The 20,916-nt window shown below is 48.0% G+C and overlaps 1 protein-coding gene and 1 pseudogene across 3 annotated transcripts in view; both read left to right on the top strand.

Moving 5' to 3' along the window:
• The window catches only part of LOC134927810 (mediator of DNA damage checkpoint protein 1-like), an 840,332-nt gene that overhangs the window by 251,060 nt on the left and 568,356 nt on the right, over positions 1 to 20,916 (top strand). The window lies entirely within an intron of this gene.
• LOC134931347 (U6 spliceosomal RNA) lies at positions 6,198 to 6,313 on the top strand (annotated as a pseudogene).

Here is a 20,916-nt window from a genome sequence, read left to right as displayed (position 1 = left end):
CGTTTTCTTTTTTTGCCAAGTACGTGGATGTATCTCTGGACGTGGATGTACCTCTGGACGCTGGAAGGTGAGTATAGTTTTTTTTCACAGGTACCCTCGGATCGTCGGAGACCGTGGCAGTCGGCGTGTCAACATAGGTAAGTATGTGTGTCGGCAGTGTGTAATAAAGTTTTACTGTCACGGTGTCTGTGTCCTGTTTTTATTTGGGTATTTTTTTCCCAGTAGAACTACAGGTACCAGCGGGCCCGTTTTTCTCCCGCATGCTGGTACTTGTGGTTCTTCAAGTACCAGCTTGCGGGGGAGGCTTGCTGGGACTTGTAGTTCTTCTGGAAAAAACAATATTCTTGTCATTTTACTCTAGGCTATCAGCCTCCCATCCGCAGCCATTGGATGGGGGGGACAGCCTCGGGCTTCACCCCTGGCCCTTGGGTGGCTGGGGGGGGGGGGACCCCTTGATTGAAGGGGTCCCCACTCCCCCAGGGTACCCCGGCCAGGGGTGACTAGTTGGATATTTAATGCCACGGCCGCAGGGCACTGCATAAAAGTGACCCCCGGCTGTGGCATTATCTGTCCAGCTAGTGGAGCCCGATGCTGGTGTAAAAAATACGGGGGACCCCTACTCTTTTTGTCCCCCGTATTTTTTGCACCAGCACCAGGCGCAGAGCCCGGTGCTGGTTTTAAAAATACGGGGGATCCCTGCCCAATTTCCCCCCCGCATTTTTGGAACCAGGACCAGCTCGAAGAGCCCGAGGCTGGTTATGCTTTGGAGGGGGGACCCCACGCCATTTTTTTTTCGTGTTTTTCCCCGTTTTTTAAAATCGCGGCAAAATCCGGCAAATCGGACGTTTTTCGCCCGCGGGACTGTCGAATCCGTTTTTCATTGAATATGGTGAATTCCGGCAGCCACCTGCCGGAATTCACCTGTCGAATTGTGTCGAATTTAAAAACGGCGATAATTTGCCGCGATTCGCCGTGAATTGCATATACCCCTATGGTACTAGTCCATGCGCCCTCCAGTTTACACATGGAAAAAAATGAATTACACCACAGTGCTAAAATCACAAGTGAATAACCCACGTGAAACACACAAGAATGATTAAAAATACTGAGCTTCAGGCTTTCAATGAGATCTGCTTTACAAGTTATCCAAGGTTTGTAGCAGGCATATAATATCCTTTTAGAAGGGAACCTGAAACAATAAATGTGTGTTTCACGTGGTTTATTCACTTGTGATTTTATCACTGTGGTGTAATTCATTTTTTTACATGTGTAAACTGGAGGGCGCATGGACTAGTACATAGTATTTCTTTACCAGTGCAACCTCACTTGGGCAGAATGTCGTCATCTGGTCCACACCGGGAAACGAAGTGTCACTGAAGGCTCAGCTCATATCCACAGAAACGCCAATTTAGTTCCTAAAACTTTTGTATTGCATTTAGAAAAAATCTAGATGGGTATTTCTCAGGCATACACTGAAGCAGACCTCCTGGTTCTAAATACCATCAAGGGTCACCCTCTAGATCTGTGGGACCATCGTGGCTGGCCATTCATGGGGGATCTGCTGAACAATTATGCAGAGCAGCCACGTGGTCTTCGGTTAGCACCTTTCTCTGTTTTTACACATTCCAAACCTTTGCATCCCGAGATTCTGCCTTTTTGGTTCTTTGTACAGCTCTGGAGCGTCCCCTCCCTTAGGGGAAATTGCTTTTTAACATACCCATTGTATTTCATGTGAAGCCTATGGACCCTAAAGAAGAAAACAAGCGTTATGGTAGACTTACCATTGTTAACTCTTTTTCTTTGAGGTCCGTAGGCTTTACAGGGCACCCATCCTGATGCATCTGGCTTATGGGTAGTATTATTTGGTCCCTAGTTCTCCTCTGCTAATATGAGTGTGTTTAAGTGTTCCATCTGTTCTGCTCCTGCCTTGGGTTTTTATCACTAAACTGGATAGGCTGGGGTATATGGGAGGAAGGTCCAGTGCATTCTGGGACCTGAAAGTTTAACTGTTTGGTGCCTGGTTCTCTCCAAACCATCTATAGCCCATGGTAATTCCTGTGGAGCCTATGGACCCTGAAGAAAGAATCTAAGCCTACCTTAACCCTTCACCCACACACTTTGTACATCTATTGCTTTTTTAATACATTTGTGAGGTTGCCCATTAAATTGTTCTTTTCATACCAGCATCCTTCAGCTTGTGTGTTTATAGTGATGACCATCACTAAAATGACAATCCTTATGATGGCTTTCATTGTTTTTATTCCTCAATAACAGGGTGTCTGCAATTTAAGGTTGAGAGTTTGAGCCTTTATGAGCACTTGTAGTAACCTGCCAATCCCAAATCTGTCGAAGCCCCTATTTGCTGTTGGGTCATACCATGAAAATGGTCTTTTTATATAACGTTTGTTACCAGTTTTCATGACAAGCTTTGCATCAAAATTAAAGCATATAATTTACCACACAAACACCATTTACTTCACAAAATATTCAAAACACATGCTCCAAAATAATGTATTTCACATGAAATATATTTCAAAATGTAACGTTTGTTACCATGGAATGACCCTGTTCAGACCAAAATTCTCATTTTGTAGTTCACGGAGAGATGGATTTAGTGTCCCAGATGAGACTATTTCCTGTACCTTACTTTAAAGTCTATATTTTGGTGAATGGTTCCTACATCCAAATGTATTTGCTTATATCTCTTTCACATTGAAGCCCTGGCTCTGATCCATGTCTGACTCTGAATAATGAACAAGGGTTAGTGCCAGGTTGTCAGATATACTTACCATTTTTACACTGCTGTGCTCCTGAGCCAGCCAACTGTCAGCCTTTAAGGCATGATCCGTGTCTGCCTTTCACACTGCAGCCCACCCGGGAATAACCCTGGTCTCAACACAGTTAAGACCTGGGTTGTAACACGCGGGTTGACCCTTTCGCACAGATCCTAGATCTGGGTCGTTTCAGCCTGCCCCAGCAATAACCTCCGGGTTCTTGGCTCTGTGTGAAAGGGGTATTAGTCACATGATGAGCTTTTTGATGTTGACCCTATGGTGTGCTCTTTGAAGAATTAAGTTCCTTCATATTGTACTCTCTAATGCAATAAGGTAAAATTTCTAGTTGACACTATGAAGATGCCATGGGATTTTCATCATATCTCTTTAAATTCTCCATTATCTCATTTCTTATCTTTCTTTCTTTACTTTTGATTAAGCGTAATGGTTTTCCAACCACTATAGTTTCAACATTAATGTTAACACTGCTGCTTGGTAGCTCTTCGTAATTGTTTTTCTCTAACATCCTAGTGGATGCTGGGGACTCCGTAAGGACCATGGGGAATAGACGGGCTCTGCAGGAGACTGGGCACTCTTAAGAAAGATTTAGTACTACTGGTGTGCACTGGCTCCTCCCTCTATGCCCCTCCTCCAGACCTCAGTTAGAATCTGTGCCCCGCCAGAGCTGGGTGCTTTTAGTGGGCTCTCCTGAGCTTGCTAATAAGAAAGTATTTCAGTTAGGTTTTTTATTTTTGGAGAGCTTCTGCTGGCAACAGACTCTCTGCTACGTGGGACTGAGGGGAGAGAAGCAAACCTACTAACTGCGGCTAGGTTGCGCTTTTTAGGCTACTGGACACCATTAGCTCCAGAGGGATCGAATACAGGACCTGACCTTGTCGTCCGTTCCCGGAGCCGCGCCGCCGTCCCCCTCGCAGAGCCAGAAGACAGAAGCCGGCAGAAGCAAGAAGACATAGAAATCGGCGGCAGAAGACTCCTGTCTTCACATGAGGTAGCGCACAGCACTGCAGCTGTGCGCCATTGCTCCCACATTACACCCACACACTCCGGTCACTCTAGGGTGCAGGGCGCAGGGGGGGGCGCCCTGGGCAGCAATTAAGTACCTCCTGGCAAAAGCAGCATATATACAGTTGGACACTGTTATATGCATGAGCCCCCGCCATTAATTTTACACAAAATCGCGGGAGAAGCCCGCCGCTGAGGGGGCGGGGCCTTCTTCCTCAGCACTCACCAGCGCCATTTTCTCTCCACAGATCCGCTGAGAGGAAACTCCCCAGGTCTCCCCTGCACGATAGAGAGGGTGAAAAAGAGAGGGGGGGCACATAAATTTGGCGTAAAAACAATATATACAGCAGCTACTGGGTTAACACTAAGTTACTGTGTGATTCCTGGGTCATATAGCGCTGGGGTGTGTGCTGGCAAACTCTCTCTCTGTCTCTCCAAAGGGCCTTGTGGGGGAACGGTCTTCAAATAGAGCATCCCCTGTGTGTGTGGTGTGTCGGTATGTGTGTGTCGACATGTCTGAGGTAGAAGGCTCCCCTAAGGAGGAGATAGAGCAAATATGTGTGTGAGAGGGTGTCTCCGTCGACAACGCCGACACCTGTTTGGATATGTGTAAGAGCTAAGGTGAATTTATTGCACAAAAGATTAGAGAACAGACAGGAAATCTACCCTTGTCTGTCCCTATGTCACAGAGATCTTCAGAGTCTCACAATGCTCACTATCCAAAATAATAAACACTGATATCGACACGGAATTTGACTCCAGTGTCGACTACGATAATGCAAAGTTACAGCCAAGATGGCTGAAAGGTATTCAATATATGATTATTGTAATAAAAGATGATTTGCATATCACTGATGACTCATCTGTCCCTGACACAAGGGTACACATGTTAAGGGGAAGAAAGCTGAGGTAAATTTCCCTCCTCCCATGAGGAAAAAGAGCGGGAATCTCCAGACAAGAGACTGCAGCTTCCCACAAAAAATTCTCAAGCAGTATCCTTTCCCCACTAGGGCCAGGATGTGATGGGAATCTTCCCCTAGGGTGTCAAGTTTGCACAGAAGGTAGCACTAGCTATTCTCAGGGATCCTGCAGATAGCGTGCACATTCTAGTATACTACTCAGACCGGCGATTGTGTCGGCATGGGTTTATATCGCTGTGGCAGCATGGACAGGTACCTTATCAGCAGAGATTGAGACCCTAGTATGCATATAGATATATAGATATATATATATATATGTATATATAGAAATATATATATATATATATATATATATATATATATATATATTAAAGATGCTGTCTTAAGTGATATATATATATATATATATATCACTTAAATCTTTTTATTATATTTATTATACTTGGCAACATATAAACACCTTAGGTCGCTCATACCCCTATCCGGTATCCCTATCCTTTGTTTTGCGGCAACATACCATTGCCGTTTCCTTAGGGGGCAGCTGACGCCCAAATAACTGTGAGTTTCTTAATTGAGAGTTTGTGTTATCACAAGTGGCGCGGCATTCTCTTGCTATCACATATGTATATATATATATATATATATATATATATATATATATAATAAAACATGCCCAAAGAGACATGAGTATACTGGGTCCTAGAGTTAAAGCTATGTCGATTTCTGCTTGACGTGTCCTGTAGAATATGCAATGGACAGATGATGCCGACTTAAGAGGCATGTGGAAGGCTGAGGATTGTGTGGAGAAGGGTTCTCGGACCTGGTCTCCACAGCTATAGCTGGTAATTCTGATATTTTGCCTTATATTTCTCCTTCATCCACTAGGGGCCACTGGAGCGTAGTTACAATGGGGATATAGTAGGCAGTAATTGGGAGCTGGCACTTTAAAATTCTCAACCTGTGGCTAGCTCCTCCCCTACTATCTCCCCTCCAAGCCAGTCTTAGTATGTGCCCGATGTGAGCTGGTTCACTTGGGTTTAGCTGAAGAAATTTTTCTTTTTTCTTTATTATTTTATTTTTCTTTCTTACAGACTGGCAGCTCTGCCACTGCCAGTCTGCACCGTGGGAGCTGCCGGCGGGGTCCCATCGCAGCTGCGTGCGGCTAGGGATGGGCCCCGGCTGAGGGAGACACTGAGCTCTCCTGAGTCGGCGGACACCGCTGCGTGCGGCGCGTGTCGCGGCCACTCCATCCAGCAGAAGATTCCGGCAGCATGGCAGCGGTGAGTATCAAAAATGGCCGGACACCGCTGCGTGCGGCTCGTGTCGGGGCCACTCCATCAGAAGATGAGTACAAAAGGGACCGGACACCGCTGCGTGCGGCGTGTGTCGGAGCCTCGGGGTCGAGTTGGAGTACGCCTAAAGTGTGGTGAGTACAAACATCCCCCCTTGTCACTGATGTATGTTTTATCATGTGTTTGAAGTGCTTGCTTCGGCAGCACTAAATTGGAACGATATAGAGAAGTTTAGCAAAGCCCCTGCGCAGCATGAGCCCTGTGCAAGGATGACATGCAAATTCTTGAAGCGTTCCATATAATCCTGACCAGAATTAAACAGTTTCAGTTTTCAACATAGGTATGGTCCCCTATACTCCAGTCATAGAAGGCTGGAGTGCATCAAAGGCGCTTAATAATTTGAACTTGGCGCCATTATATGGGGGGCGGAGCTTCAGCCCGCTCTGTAAGCGGGCTCAGCGCTCTTCACTACCCGGCTGCAGAAGGCAGCCGGGGGATACACAGTGAGAATAGAAGCTGTATGCCAGAGTCTAAGGAGCATACTTAGCACATTATTATTTGCAAAAGTGAGTCATTATTGCTCACACAGCTAGGCTCCAGACTCTGGCACACAAGGTCACATGGGACTCGGTGCATGAAACGCTCCCCGGCCACAGCTTACAAGCGGCCGGGGAGATACAGGGCGCTTCCCGCTTATGGTAGAGCAGGTTTAAATTTGGCGCCGAAGCGGAGGGGGCGGAGCTAACTCCCGCTCTGTTCGGCGGGCTAAGCGCACTCCGTCCCCCGGCCGCTACAGGACACGCCGCTGCACTGTCACACCGCTCCCCGGCCGCTGCAAGCTCCCTTCCCTCTCCGGGCTGTTCAGGGAGGATAAAGGTAGGATGTGGGGGTGAAGGCTATTCCCGCTTTGCTCAGCGGGCTCCCGGCGGCGGATCGCAGCGTTCACTGCCTCTAGACACAAATCCTGTCTCAGGGGGGGTTTTTAAATTTTCTGTGCAGGGAGTTGCTGACATTCCTCCCTGCAGGAGAGTCCTCTGACAGGCATTTCATACAGGAGCCTGCTCTATTACAGGAGCTGGGGCTCATCTCATAATGATTCAAAAATGTGCACAATTTATTTACCATACATATACTACAGTATTTATCTACCCTAATGGGTTCACATACAGGGTTGGATTCACTGTGGGTGTGTATATATATATATATATATAGATGTGTATGTATGAATATATATATATATAGATGTGTGGAGGTATGTATATAGATATATGCATACAATGCCGTATATAGGGCAGTGCGGATGGTGTGGTGGTTGGCGTTGCTGCCTTGCGGCATGGAGGGCGTGGGTCTGGTTCCTACCAGTGCCCTACTTTTGTGTAGTTTGTACAGAGGTGTCCACATACATCTTTAAGATAAAACAAACCACTTCCGCAATGTTTTCTAATAACAAAATACCTCCTTGCCACATAACAATTTCCCCCATCTTTTCTCACAGTCTGGTCACCATTTTGAAAAGCCAGCGGAACCTCCGAGAAACATCTGGTGCACCTAAATTTAGCGGTACACTACATACAGTGTGGTCTTCCCTTTATTATTCCTTGGCTAGTTACTAATGCTATTTGTAATTTGGGGAATGCGTGTAAGGCATCAGACAAATAGCGCTGCGGCTCAGTACGCTAGTAGCGGGTATCTGTACAGGGGGACCAGGGTTTGAAAATAAAGAAACTTTAAGGGGAGCCCCTATAGCCTAGGGCTAAGACTCCTGTCCCACAGCGCAGCGCTACTGGTTCAGGTCTCCGCTGCTCCAGAAAGTTTATTTGATGTCGGTCACTATATATTATAGTGCAGACTTTACATATGGCTGTGTTTCTTTAACCCACCTTTTCTCCTCTCACCTGGGATAGTTAAAGAATTCCCTCTTAGGTGTGAAGTATGCGGTGGAGCCATCTGCAGAGCCCTCCACGCGCCTGCAGGACACTCCTGTTGAACAGCTCAGATTATACAGGTAATGTCACTATTAACCAGAGATCTTGTACGTCATTTCACCTCTCCAGGTTTCTAAAGGAACCTTGCTAACCTTCCAGGTTACAATACTAATGATGTCTGTTTTCTGTGGAGTCTGAACCAGTGTCTCAGAATATCCAGGTGCATTATACAGCAGTTCGTCTGGTACTGCAGGTAAAGGAGGCGGACACGTCAAGTCCATCAGGGTTCGACGCCAATGACGAAATGACAGCGACTGGCCCAGTCTCGGATGAGCTGGGCAGGCTCCGGTAGGCGGCCGTCAGACACCCGAACACACAAAATCAGGTATCAAACAATGTTTGTTTTCCCTACCCTCTTCCCACAGTCGTCAGGAGATGGTATCAGAACCTTTCTAGGATATACCCCTCGATGTACCGCCGGTCCAACAAGCTGCCGTTTTCCTGAGCAACCTTGTTCAGGGACCCATCGAAGACATATACGGCAGCATGTTTCTACCTTGTCCGGAACAGGTAGGTTGTGGAACAATTGTCCTCTAGGTTACAGGATGTTTCACATCAGGATCAATTGATACTTTGGTACAGGTCCGAATCACGATTCTGCTCTATGATCTTTGAAGGTCACCACGTCTGCAGACTCGGACCCTGCATTTTCGCTTGGGCTGTCTTAAACCGTCGACCTCTGGGGCTGCGACTGTGACAGGTGAACATGTAATCCTACGGGGCAGATGGTTCAGGGGAAGGAACTTTCTGCAGGATTTCTTGAACCATTGGAGGTAAGTCCACTTTGCTTTCTCCTAATACTGCCCCAGCTCCAAGACAGACCGTTACCGGTCTTTCCTTTAGATTTTTCCGTGACCCTTCGGAAACTTTCGACTCCACACGGGCGATATTTCAGTCGCCAGGGGATCTCAAAAAAAAAAAAAAAAAAAAAGAGCTGAAGCAGAGGTTCAGCATCATCCTTATAAACCCACTACAGGTCAGACTTTCCTACCACCTGGAGGGTCCCAGGGTAGGCGCAGGTCGGTGGTCCTATGGGAAGAACTGAGAAGGCTGGGGCAAACTAGATTTCGGAACAACCATCTCAGGAGTCCCTCGGCAGGGGGCGGCCGATTTACGATGACAAGAGTCATACTGCAGGCGGCGCTCCATATGCTTCTAACCGCAAAGAGTGTTGATCCCTGTTTTTTCACATATCATTTGAATCGGGACAGTTCTCAGGCCTTTGTTTTCTTCTCACGTTCCGAAGCCAGTTGGCTCGGCCAGACCTATTCTGGCCTTACAATCCTTTCAGTCTGTGATTGCTTTTTTTTTTTGAACAAGAAAGGGAGTTTTTACGTGTCCCTTGTCTTCAGAGATGCCTGTTTACTGATTTCAGTTGGACGGGCTTTTCTCAGATTCACATTACAGGATTCTCATTTTCACTGTCAGTCCTTTCCTCTCGGTATCTCTTCCGCTCCCACAGAGTTCAGGAAGATCACAGAATAACTCTTTCAAGGGCAGAAGGTGACGTTGGTTCCCTAAATGGACAATCTACTGCTGCTTTCCCACTCTGTACATTAGGTGGCTTCTGAATATCCGGAGGATCCAGGAGCTTATGGTTCAACACAGATCCAATTTATGCTCCTCATAGACGTTTCTCAACTTGGTCCGTCAGAGGATTTTTCCTTCCTCGGCACCAGGTACTCTATTCCTTCAGTCAAGTTGCGACGCAAGGAGTGGTCGCCTCCATTCCTCTCTGAGCGGGGGACAACATTCCTCTCTGAACGGGGGACAACATCCCTCTCTGAGCGGGGGACAACAATCTTCTTTCCGGGTCAAGCCACCAGGTCAGACTCCCGGGGGAGAAAACATTCCCCGGAGTTTTGTCAGCTGGTCCGCTGTGGGCGGAGATTTCGGATCGACCTCAGGGCGTTCTGACTGACTTTTTAACCCTTTACTACTCTCGGGCGTGAGCTCGGGCAGTAGCCGAGGAGGCCCTCAGGGCTCCGGGGAGTTTTCTGGTTATTCTATCCGGCCTCCCTTTTTAATTTCTACCTCCGGTTCGGTAACACAGGAGGGGATTATGCGTGCTAGTCCTCTCGGTGGCTCTGGTTGGGCCACAGATGTCTTGAAGATACAGATACACCTGTTGTCAGTAGAGGAGCCTATGCTACTACCTCGACTGGACTGTCCACTTCAACAACTTTTCCTTGTTCAATCTTACACTGGTTCCGTGTAACCGTGTGACTGTTCACGAGACCTCAGAAGGGAGTAGTTCCCTAGGTTGGTTAGGCCTACCGGGCCCCGATTTCAGAAGTCTGTTACCTCTTCTCGCTTTTGCCACTTTTGGAAAACTGTATCGGACATAATAAGCATAAAAGGGGTTTTCCCCTTCTTTCAGTTACCATTCAGCCGTCATCTTTGGTTTCTCTGGGAGGTTTTGCTCCGCTGCGCTTCATACCACACTGACCTGAATTTTAGGTCTCTGTTTTTTTCGGTTTTCTTCCAAAAGAGATTAACCTAGCGGCCGTAGGTTCGGCCTCTTTTTCAGGGAGTGCTCTATGGCATCTCCCCCGGCTGAGTTTCGGTCTCAGCGGTCGTTTCTTCCTGAGGGGATGTCCATTTTTCCGACAAATCTGACACTAGTGTTTTTTGGTCCTCTTTGAATGTTGTCATGGCTCGCCGACTCTCCCTACAGAGGTCTTCGGCTATTCGACAAAGTGTTTTCTTCTTGGTGCTGTACAATGCTCCCGTGCTAAATAGCCGGGGTCCCAACATACGCTGGGCCGTTGGATACATCTAACCATCAGACAGTCTTCTTGGAGGTTGCTAGGGAGCCTCCGTATTCCATTTCAGCGCACTTAACGCGCGTGGTAAGACCTTTGTGGGCGGCTGCCCGTGAGGTCTCCATAAATAGTTTGTCGGGCGGCTACTTGGTCGGACTGACATTCCTATTGTCAAATTCTACAAGTTTGACACTTTTGCGGCCTCTGCATCACAATTTGGCCGAGCAGTTTTTACAGGACTCGCAGCGCTCTCCCGCCCGTTTTTGGGAGCTCTGGGACGTCCCCATTGTAACTACGCTCCAGTGGCCCCTAGTGGATGAAGGAGAAAACAGGATTTTGGTACTTACCGATAAATCCCTTTCTCCGATTCCACAGGGGCCACTGGACGCCCGCCCAGCGCTGTTCCTCCTTGTTTTTTGCTTAACGGTTTGCAGATCACCATATGACTGCTTGTTGAGTTCAGGCTAGCCTGGTTTTTTGTCAGGTTCTGTTCCAGGTTTAGTTTGGGTTATCCTGGTTTACAGGGCGTCATTAACCTCCTCTACCTTAAGGTTTGTTTATTCCATCTCTCATCGGGCACAGTTTTACGTAGACTGGCTTGGAGGGGAGATAGTAGGGGAGGAGCTAGCCACAGGTTGAGAATTTTAAAGTGCCAGCTCCCAATTACTGCCTACTATATCCCCATTGTAACTACGCTCCAGTGGCCCCTGTGGAATCGGAGAAAGGGATTTATCGGTAAGTACCAAAATCCTGTTTCCTGCACAGCCTAGGAAAGCACGACATTATCAAATGCAGCCTTTCGAATAAAGAAACAAGAAAGTCCGAGGTGCGTCCTTTCTTGGCAGGGGCAGAGGAAAGAAGTTGCACAACACAGCTAGTTCCCAGGAACAGAAGTCCTCCCCGACCTCTACAAAAATCCACCGCATGTCGCTGGGGCTCCACAGGCGGAGCTAGGCCCGGTGAGGGCACGCCTTCGTAAATTCAGCCACAAGTGGGTTCACTCCCTGTTAGATCCCTGGGCAATAGATATTGTGTCTCAGGAAAACAAGCTGGACTTTGAGAAGATGCCCCCTCACCGACGGCCCTGCCGGCTTCCCCCCACGAGAGGGAAACAGTGTTAACTGCAATTCATAAATTGTATCTTCACCAGGTGGTGGTCAAGGTTCCCCTCCTTCAACAAGGAGGGGGTTATTATTCGACCATGTTGTAGTCCCGAAACCAGATGGTTCGGTCGGACCCATATTGAATTTAAAATCCCTGAACATATACCTGAAAGGGTTCAAGTTCAAGATGGAATCGCTAAGAGCGGTTATTGCAAGCCTGAAAGGGGGAGATTTTATGGTGACTCGGGACATAAAGGATGCATTCCTTCATGTCCCCATTTATCCACCTCATCAGGCGTACCTCAGAATTGCGGTACGGGATGGTCATTACCAATTTCAGACGTTGCCGTTTGGTCTCTCCGCGGCCGTGAGAAAATTCACCAAGGTAATGGCGGAAATGATGGTGCTCCTGCGGAAGCAAGGTGTCACTATTATCACGTACTTGGACGATCTCCTCATAAAAGCGAGATCAAGAGAGCAGTTGCTGAACAGCGTATCACTTTCTCTGGAAGTGAAACGGCAACACGACTGGATTCTATATATTCCAAAGTCGCAGTTGGTTCTTACAGCTCATCTGCCTCTCCTAGGCATGATCCTAGACACAGACCAGAAAAAGGTTTATCTCCCGATAGAGAGAGCTCAGGAGCTCGTGACACTGGTCAGGAATCTATTAAAACTAAAACAGGTGTCAGTGCATCACTGCACTCGAGTCCTGGGAAGGAGGGTGGCATCATACGAGGCCATTCCCTTCGGCAGGTTCCATACCTTCCAATGGGACTTACTGGACAAGTGGTCCGGATCACATCTTCGGATGCATCGGTTAATCACCCTATCCCCCAGAGCAAGGGTGTCTCTCCTGTGGTGACTGCAGAGTGCTCACCTTCTCGAAGGTCGCAGATTCGCCATTCAGGACTGGGTCCTGGTGATCACGGATGCAAGCCTCCGAGGGTGGGGGGCAGTCACACAAGGAAGAAATTTCCAAGGGCTGTGGTCAAGGCAGGAGACTTGCCTTCACATCAATATCCTGGAACTAAGGGCCATATACAACGCCCTAAGTCAAGCGGAGACCCTGCTTCGCGACCAACCGGTTCTGATCCAGTCAGACAATATCACCGCAGTGACTCATGTAAACCACCAAGGCGGCACAAGGAGCAGGGTGGCGATGGTAGAAGCCACCAGAATTCTGGGCGGAGAATCACGTAAGCACACTGTCAGCAGTGTTCATTCCGGGAGTGGTCAACTGGGAAGCAGACTTCCTCAGCAGGCACGACCTCCACCTGGGACAGTGGGGACTTCACCAAGAAGTCTTCACGCAGATAGCAAATCGACGGGAACTGCCACAGGTGGACATGATGGCGTCCCGCCTCAACAAAAAGCTAAAAAGGTTTTGCGCCAGGTCAAGGGACCCTCAGGCGATAGCTGTGGACGCACTAGTAACACCGTGGGTGTTCCAGTCGGTCTGTGTTTCCTCCTCCTTCCTCTCATACCAAAGGTGCTGAGAATTGTAAGAAAAAGAGGAGTGAGAACAATACTCATTGTTCCGGATTGGCCAAGAAGGACTTGGTACCCGGAACTGCAAGAAATGCTCACAGAGGACCCATGGCCTCTGCCTCTCAGACAGGACCTGTTGCAACAAGGGCCCTGTCTGTTCCAAGACTTACCGCGGCTGCGTTTGACGGCAGGGCGGTTGAACACCGGATCCTAGCGGAAAAAGCCATTCCGGATGAAATTATTCCTACGCTGATAAAGGCTAGGAAGAACGTGACAGCAAAAAATATGTTGCTTGGTGTGAGGCCAGGAAGGCCCTACAGAAGAATTCCAGCTGGGTCGATTCCTGCACTTCCTACAGTCAGGAGTGACTATGGGCCTAAAATTAGGGTCCATAAAGGTCCAGATTTCGGCCCTATCCGTTTTCTTTCAAAAAGAACTGGCTTCACTGCCTGAGGTTCAGACGTTTGTTAAGGGAGTGCTGCATATTCAGCCCCCTTTTGTGCCACCAGTGGCACCTTGGGATCTTAATGTGGTGTTGGGTTTCCTGAAATCCCACTGGTTTGAGCCACTTAAGTCTGTGGAGCTAAAGTATCTCACGTGGAAAGTGGTCATGCTGTTGGCCTTGGCTTCGGCTAGGCGTGTGTCAGAATTGGCGGCTTTGTCATGTAAAGCCCCTATCTGGTTTTCCATATGGACAGGGCAGAATTGCGGACTTGTCCGCAATTTCTGCCAAAGGTGGTGTCATCTTTTCATTTGAACCAACCTATTGTGGTGCCTGCGGCTACTTGTGACTTGGAGGATTCCAAGTTGCTTGACGTAGTCCGGGTTTTGAAGATTTATGTAACCAGAACGGCTGGAGTCGGGAAGACTGACTCGCTGTTTATCCTGTATGCATCCAACAAGTTGGGTGCTCCTGCTTCAAACCAAACTATTGCTCGCTGGATCTGTAACACGATTCAGCAGGCTCATTCTGCGGCTGGATTGCCGCATCCAAAATCAGTGTGAGCCCATTCCACAAGGAAGGTGGGCTCTTCTTGGGCGGCTGCCCAAGGGGTCTCGGCATTACAGCTTTGCCGAGCTGTTACTTGGTCGGGTTCAAACACATTTGCAAAATTCTACAAGTTTGATACCCTGGCTGAGGAGGACCTTGTATTTGCCCATTCGGTGCTGCAGAGCCATCCGCACTCTCCCGCCCGTTTGGGAGCTTTGGTATAATCCCCATGGTCCTTACGGAGTCCCCAGCATCCACTAGGACGTTAGAGAAAATAAGATTTTACTCACCGGTAAATCTATTTCTCGTAGTCCGTAGTGGATGCTGGGCGCCCGTCCCAAGTGCGGACTTTATGCAATACGTGTATATAGTTATTGCTTAATAAAGGGTTATGTTATGTTGGCATCCATTGGTTGATGCTTTGTTGTTTGTTCATACTGTTAACTGGGTAAGTTTATCACAAGTTATACGGTGTGATTGGTGTGGCTGGTATGAGTCTTACCCTGGATTCCAAAATCCTTTCCTTGTAATGTCAGCTCTTCCGGGCACAGTTTCCTTAACTGAGGTCTGGAGGAGGGGCATAGAGGGAGGAGCCAGTGCACACCAGTAGTACTAAATCTTTCTTAGAGTGCCCAGTCTCCTGCGGAGCCCGTCTATTCCCCATGGTCCTTACGGAGTCCCCAGCATCCACTACGGACTACGAGAAATAGATTTACCGGTGAGTAAAATCTTATTTTCTTTTTATACATTATACTTATGTGTTCAATGATAAAGTTTGCCATATTTTGAAGCTGCGTCCTGTAATAAACATTAATCTCAGCTATGCTCTAATTTTATTATTAATCTTTAGATTTAAGTCCCATCATGGATTTTACACCTTATAATTACTATTATTTTGGTTATGCATATATTTAAAATCTTTAGTGTAATAAATCCCTATGTACCTTTCAAGGTTCGTTAAGTCTATTTTTCTGGCATCCTTTTTGTGGGAAACTGGATACCAGGAGGTGTAGGTGCTGTCCAAAGAGCAGGCACAGCTAGTTTAAAGGGCTGACTTTTTCCCCTCTACACCCCCCATACAGATGTGTCCTCATACATCCAGTCCCAATACGTCATGCAGCGGGAGATGCCTGTTGCGAGTGAGCTGACATGTCCCGTGCAACTCAATGTGGCTAAGATGCACCAGTAGACTGTGCTAATTAACTTGATATGTGACATTTGTACAGTATATCTGTGTACAGCTAAGTCTGTATATGAAACCTGACAAAACTTGGTATGGAAAAAGCTACGGCCACTGCAGCATTGTAGCAGTTCATATGCAGATTCAGAGACTCTGTTGCATACAGATATATAAGTGTTGTATATCAGATTAATTAGCACAGTCTCCTGGTGCATCCTAGCTGCATCTCATTGTGTCTAAGATATTTTTTGGAAATAAAAAAAACACCTGACGCTAACAGGGTCTCATGAGACTTGGAGAGCCAAGAGGGGCTGTTTAGCACGACTGCAGCAAATATGTATTGAGGACGCATGTCGTTTTTTTTTTTTTCCCCCACACTGAGTAAACAGGTTTTTTCCACTTCGAGTTTTCATTTTTGTTTGTTTTTTATCCTTGGGCTCCAGTTCTCCCCGGAAAGGAGGTCTTCGGCCATGGACCTGTGGGTGGCTGGCAGTGACCTAAAGGCAGGTCCAGTGCTGTTGCTGGAACAGCGATAGCCTAGTCTTTCTCAGAGTGATTGAAAAGGGGCTCGCTGTGGTCCTTCCCCCAGCTGTGTTTTCCTGCTAAAAGAGCTGCTTACACCCAGCAGGGTTGTTAAGGAGGGGACTATTCCACCTTCTTGTTTTCCCTGTTGCCAGAAGTGACAGTCATGATGGCGCAGACAAGCTGAGACTTTAGAGGAGGAGCAAGCAGCATTTGTTCTTCCAGCTCCTCTCAGTCAACCAAGCACTCTCTAACCCTATTTTATGTCTCACACCTGGTGTGTGTTGTCGCTTGTGTTTTCCCTTCTGTAATGTCTGAGAATAGTACAGGACCCAAGTTGCGTGTGAGTAGCCTGTGTCATATTACATGTGTTTTCAGTGCCAGGTTAAATTGCCTTAAAGCTCTTTTCAGCCAGGTGGCTGCTGTGCTTCATGCTCCGCAGGGGACCTAACAATGCGCATGTCTGTTGAAGTGGTGGCTGATATGGAGCAAACCACTTGAGTGAAGGAGTTTTAAAGTTCTTCACCATCGAACTCCTCTCAGGAGAGGTCAGACTTGTCTGCATCTAGTGAGTAACCAGGTGGCCTTTTCTCCTGGTCCTCCCTTGCAAGGCCCACTGTATCTGGTTAAAGATGATTTTTCAAATAGGGAATCAAGCTACTCCCTGGGTAAGGACATGCAGCAGATGATGGCCTTGTCGTTGTTTAGGCTATGTGAGGTTTCACTCACAAGTGTTAGGACTATATGCTGGTTCATCTTCCTGAGGATTTGGATTCTGAGTTCTCTGGAGTGTAGATAGGGGAGGTTGGTGGGGGCTCAGATCTAGAAGATCCAATTCCATGGGTAGGGGATTCTACCACTCACAAAGGATTGGAGGAATTGGTCTTGGCATTCAGGTGGGCTATGGATTTCTAGTTTCCAGTAGAACATGGAGTTCTTTTGGTTTACCTGTTAAAACATCCCAAGAAAGCTGCTGTTCTTTTTTCTCCTACACTACTTCATGGCAGCCCTTACTCTTGGGAATTGTATCCCATTCCTAAACTTAGACAGGGAATCCTCTCAACACTTTAGGACCACCCACCTTGGGTATATAGCCCTGCTCCTCCCCTTCCTCCATTAGTCTTTTCTCTGACGTCCTAGTGGATGCTGGGAACTCCGTAAGGACCATGGGGAATAGCGGCTCCGCAGGAGACTGGGCACAAAAGTAAAGCTTTAGGACTACCTGGTGTGCACTGGCTCCTCCCCCTATGACCCTCCTCCAAGCCTCAGTTAGATTTTTGTGCCCGAACGAGAAGGGTGCACACTAGGGGCTCTCCTGAGCTGCTTAGTGAAAAGTTTAGTTTTAGGTTTTTTATTTTCAGTGAGACCTGCTGGCAACAGGCTCACTGCATCGAGGGACTAAGGGGAGAAGAAGCGAACTCACCTGCGTGCAGAGTGGATTGGGCTTCTTAGGCTACTGGACACCATTAGCTCCAGAGGGATCGAACACAGGCCCAGCCATGGAGTCCGGTCCCAGAGCCGCGCCGCCGGCCCCCTTACAGAGCCAGAAGCAAGAAGAGGTCCGGAAAATCGGCGGCAGAAGACATCCTGTCTTCACCAAGGTAGCGCACAGCACTGCAGCTGTGCGCCATTGCTCCTCAGCACACTTCACACTTCGGTCACTGAGGGTGCAGGGCGCTAGGGGGGGGCGCCCTGAGCAGCAATAAAAACACCTTGGCTGGCGAAAATACATCACATATAGCCCTCAGGGCTATATGGATGAATTTTAACCCCTGCCAGATTACACTGAAAAACGGGAGAAAAGGCCGCCGAGAAAGGGGCGGAGCCTATCTCCTCAGCACACTGGCGCCATTTTCCCTCACAGCTCCGTTGGAGGGAAGCTCCCTGGCTCTCCCCTGCAGTCACTACACTACAGAAAGGGTTAAAAAAGAGAGGGGGGCACTAATTAGGCGCAGTATAAACAATACAGCAGCTATAAGGGGAAAAACACTTATATAAGGTTATCCCTGTGTATATATATATATATATATATATATATGTATATATATATATATATATATATATATATATATATATATATATATATATAGCGCTCTGGTGTGTGCTGGCAAACTCTCCCTCTGTCTCCCCAAAGGGCTAGTGGGGTCCTGTCCTCTATCAGAGCATTCCCTGTGTGTGTGCTGTGTGTCGGTACGTTTGTGTCGACATGTATGAGGAGGAAAATGATGTGGAGGCGGAGCAAATTGCCTGTAATAGGGATGTCACCCCCTAGGGGGTCGACACCTGAGTGGATAAACTGCTGGAAGGAATTACATGACAGTGTTAGCTCTTTACAAAAGACAGTGATTGACATGAGACAGCTGGCTACTCAGCTTGTGCCTGTCCAGACGTCTCATAGGCCGTCAGGGGCTCTAAAGCGCCCGTTACCTCAGATGGCAAATACAGACGCCGACACGGATACTGACTCCAGTGTCGACGGGGAAGAGACAAATATGACTTCTAGTAGGGCCACACGTTACATGATTGAGGCAATGGAAAATGTTTTACACATTTCTGATAATACGCGTACCACCAATAGGGGTATTATGTTCAGTGAGGAAAAACTACCTGTAGTTTTCCTGAATCTGAGAAATTAAATGAGGTGTGTGATGAAGCGTGGGTTTCCCCCGATAAAAAAACTGATAATTTCTAAAAAGTTATTGGCATATATCCTTTCCCGCCAGAGGTTAGGGTGCGTTGGGAAACACCCCCTAGGGGGGATAAAGCGCTCACACGCTTGTCAAAACAAGGGCTCTACCCTCTCCTGAGATGGCCGCCCTTAAGGATCCTGCTGATAGAAAGCAGGAGGGTATCCTAAAATGTATTTACACACATACTGGTGTTATACTGCGACCAGCAATCGCCTCAGCCTGGATGTGCAGTGCTGGGTTGGCGTGGTCGGATTCCCTGACTGAAAATATTGATACCCTTGATAGGGACAGTATATTATTGCCTGTAGAGCATTTAAAAGATGCATTTCTATATATGTGTGATGCACAGCGGGATATTTGCCGACTGGCATCAAGAGTAAGTGCGCTGTCCATTTCTGCCAGAAGAGGGTTATGGACACGACAGTGGTCAGGTGATGCGGATTCCAAATGGCATATGGAAGTATTGCCTTATAAAGGGGAGGAGTTATTTGGGGTCGGTCTTTCAGACCTGGTGGCCACGGCAACAGCTGGGAAATCCACGTTTTTACCCCAGGTCGCCTCTCAACATAAGAAGACGCCGTATTATCAGGCGCAGTCCTTTCGTTCCCATAAGGGCACGTGGGCAAAAGGTTCCTCATTTCTGCCCTGTGACAGAGAGGGAAACGGCTGCAGAAATCAGCCAGTTCCCAGGAACAGAAGCCCTCCCCCACCTCTGCCAAGCCCTCAGCATGACGCTGGGGCTTTACAAGCAGACAGGGAGGCAGTGTTGGAAGCCATTCACAAGCTGTATTCCCAGCAGGTGATAATTAAGGTACCCCTCCTGCAACAGGGAAAGGGGTATTACTCCACACTGTTGTGGTACCGAAGCCGGACGGCTCGGTGAGACCGATTTTAAATCTAAAATCTTTGAACACTTACATACAGAGGTTCAAATTCAAGAGTAGGGGACTACATGGTGTCTCTGGACATCAAGGATGCTTACCTTCATGTCCAAATTTACCCTTCTCACTAAGGGTACCTCAGGTTTGTGGTACAGAACTGTCACTATCAGTTTCAGACGCTGCCGTTTGGATGGTCCACGGCACCCCGGGTCTTTACCAAGGTAATGGCCGAAATGATGATACTCCTTCGAAGGAAGGGAGTTTTAGTTATCCCTTACTTGGACGATCTCCTGATAAGGGTAAGATCCTGGGAACAGTTGGAGGTCGGTGTAGCACTATCTCAGGTAGTGTTGCGACAGCACGATTGGATTCTCAATATTCCAAAATCGCAGCTGGTTCCGACGACTCGTCTTCTGTTCCTAGGGATGATTCTGGACACAGTTCAGAAAAAGGTGTTTCTCCCGGAGGAGAGAGCCAGGGAGTTATCCGAGCTAGTCAGGAACCTCCTAAAACCGAGCCAAGTCTCAGTGCATCAATGCACAAGGGTTCTGGGAAAAATGGTAGCTTCCTACGAAGAAAAGCCATTCGGCAGATTCCACGCAAGAACTTTCCAGTGGGACCTGCTGGACAAATGGTCCGGGTCGCATCTTAAGATGCATCAGCGGATAACCCTGTCACCAAGGACAAGGGTGTCCCTCCTGTGGTGGTTGCAGAGTGCTCATCTTCTAGAGGGCCGCAGAGTCGGCATTCAGGACTGGGTCCTGGTGACCACGGATGCTAGCCTGCGAGGCTGGGGAGCAGTCACACAGGGAAGAAATTTCCAGGGCTTATGGTCAAGCCTGGAGACATAATTTCACATAAATATCCTGGAGCTAAGGGCCATTTACAATGCTCTCAGCTTAGCAAGACCTCTGCTTCAAGGTCAGCCGGTGTTGATCCAGTCGGACAACATCACGGCAGTCACCCATGTAAACAGACAGGGTGGCACAAGAAGCAGTCAATGGCAGAAGCTGCAAGGATTCTTCGCTGGGCGGAAAATCATGGGATAGCACTGTCAGCAGTATTCATTCCGGGAGTGGACAACTGGGAAGCAGACTTCCTCAGCAGGCACGGCCTCCACCCGGGAGAGTGGGGACTTCACCCAGAAGTCTTCCACATGATTGTAAACCATTGGGAAAAACCAAAGGTGGACATGATGGCGTCCCGCCTAAACAAAAAATTGGACAGGTATTGCGCCAGGTCAAGGGAACCTCAGGCAATAGCTGTGGACGCTCTGGTAATACCGTGGGTGTACCAGTC

The sequence above is a fragment of the Pseudophryne corroboree genome, chromosome 5 (assembly GCF_028390025.1).
Source record: "Pseudophryne corroboree isolate aPseCor3 chromosome 5, aPseCor3.hap2, whole genome shotgun sequence".
NCBI classification, from domain to species: domain Eukaryota; kingdom Metazoa; phylum Chordata; class Amphibia; order Anura; family Myobatrachidae; genus Pseudophryne; species Pseudophryne corroboree.
The sequence above is the reverse complement of the archived record's forward strand: the minus strand, read 5'-3'. Positions and strand labels throughout refer to the sequence as shown.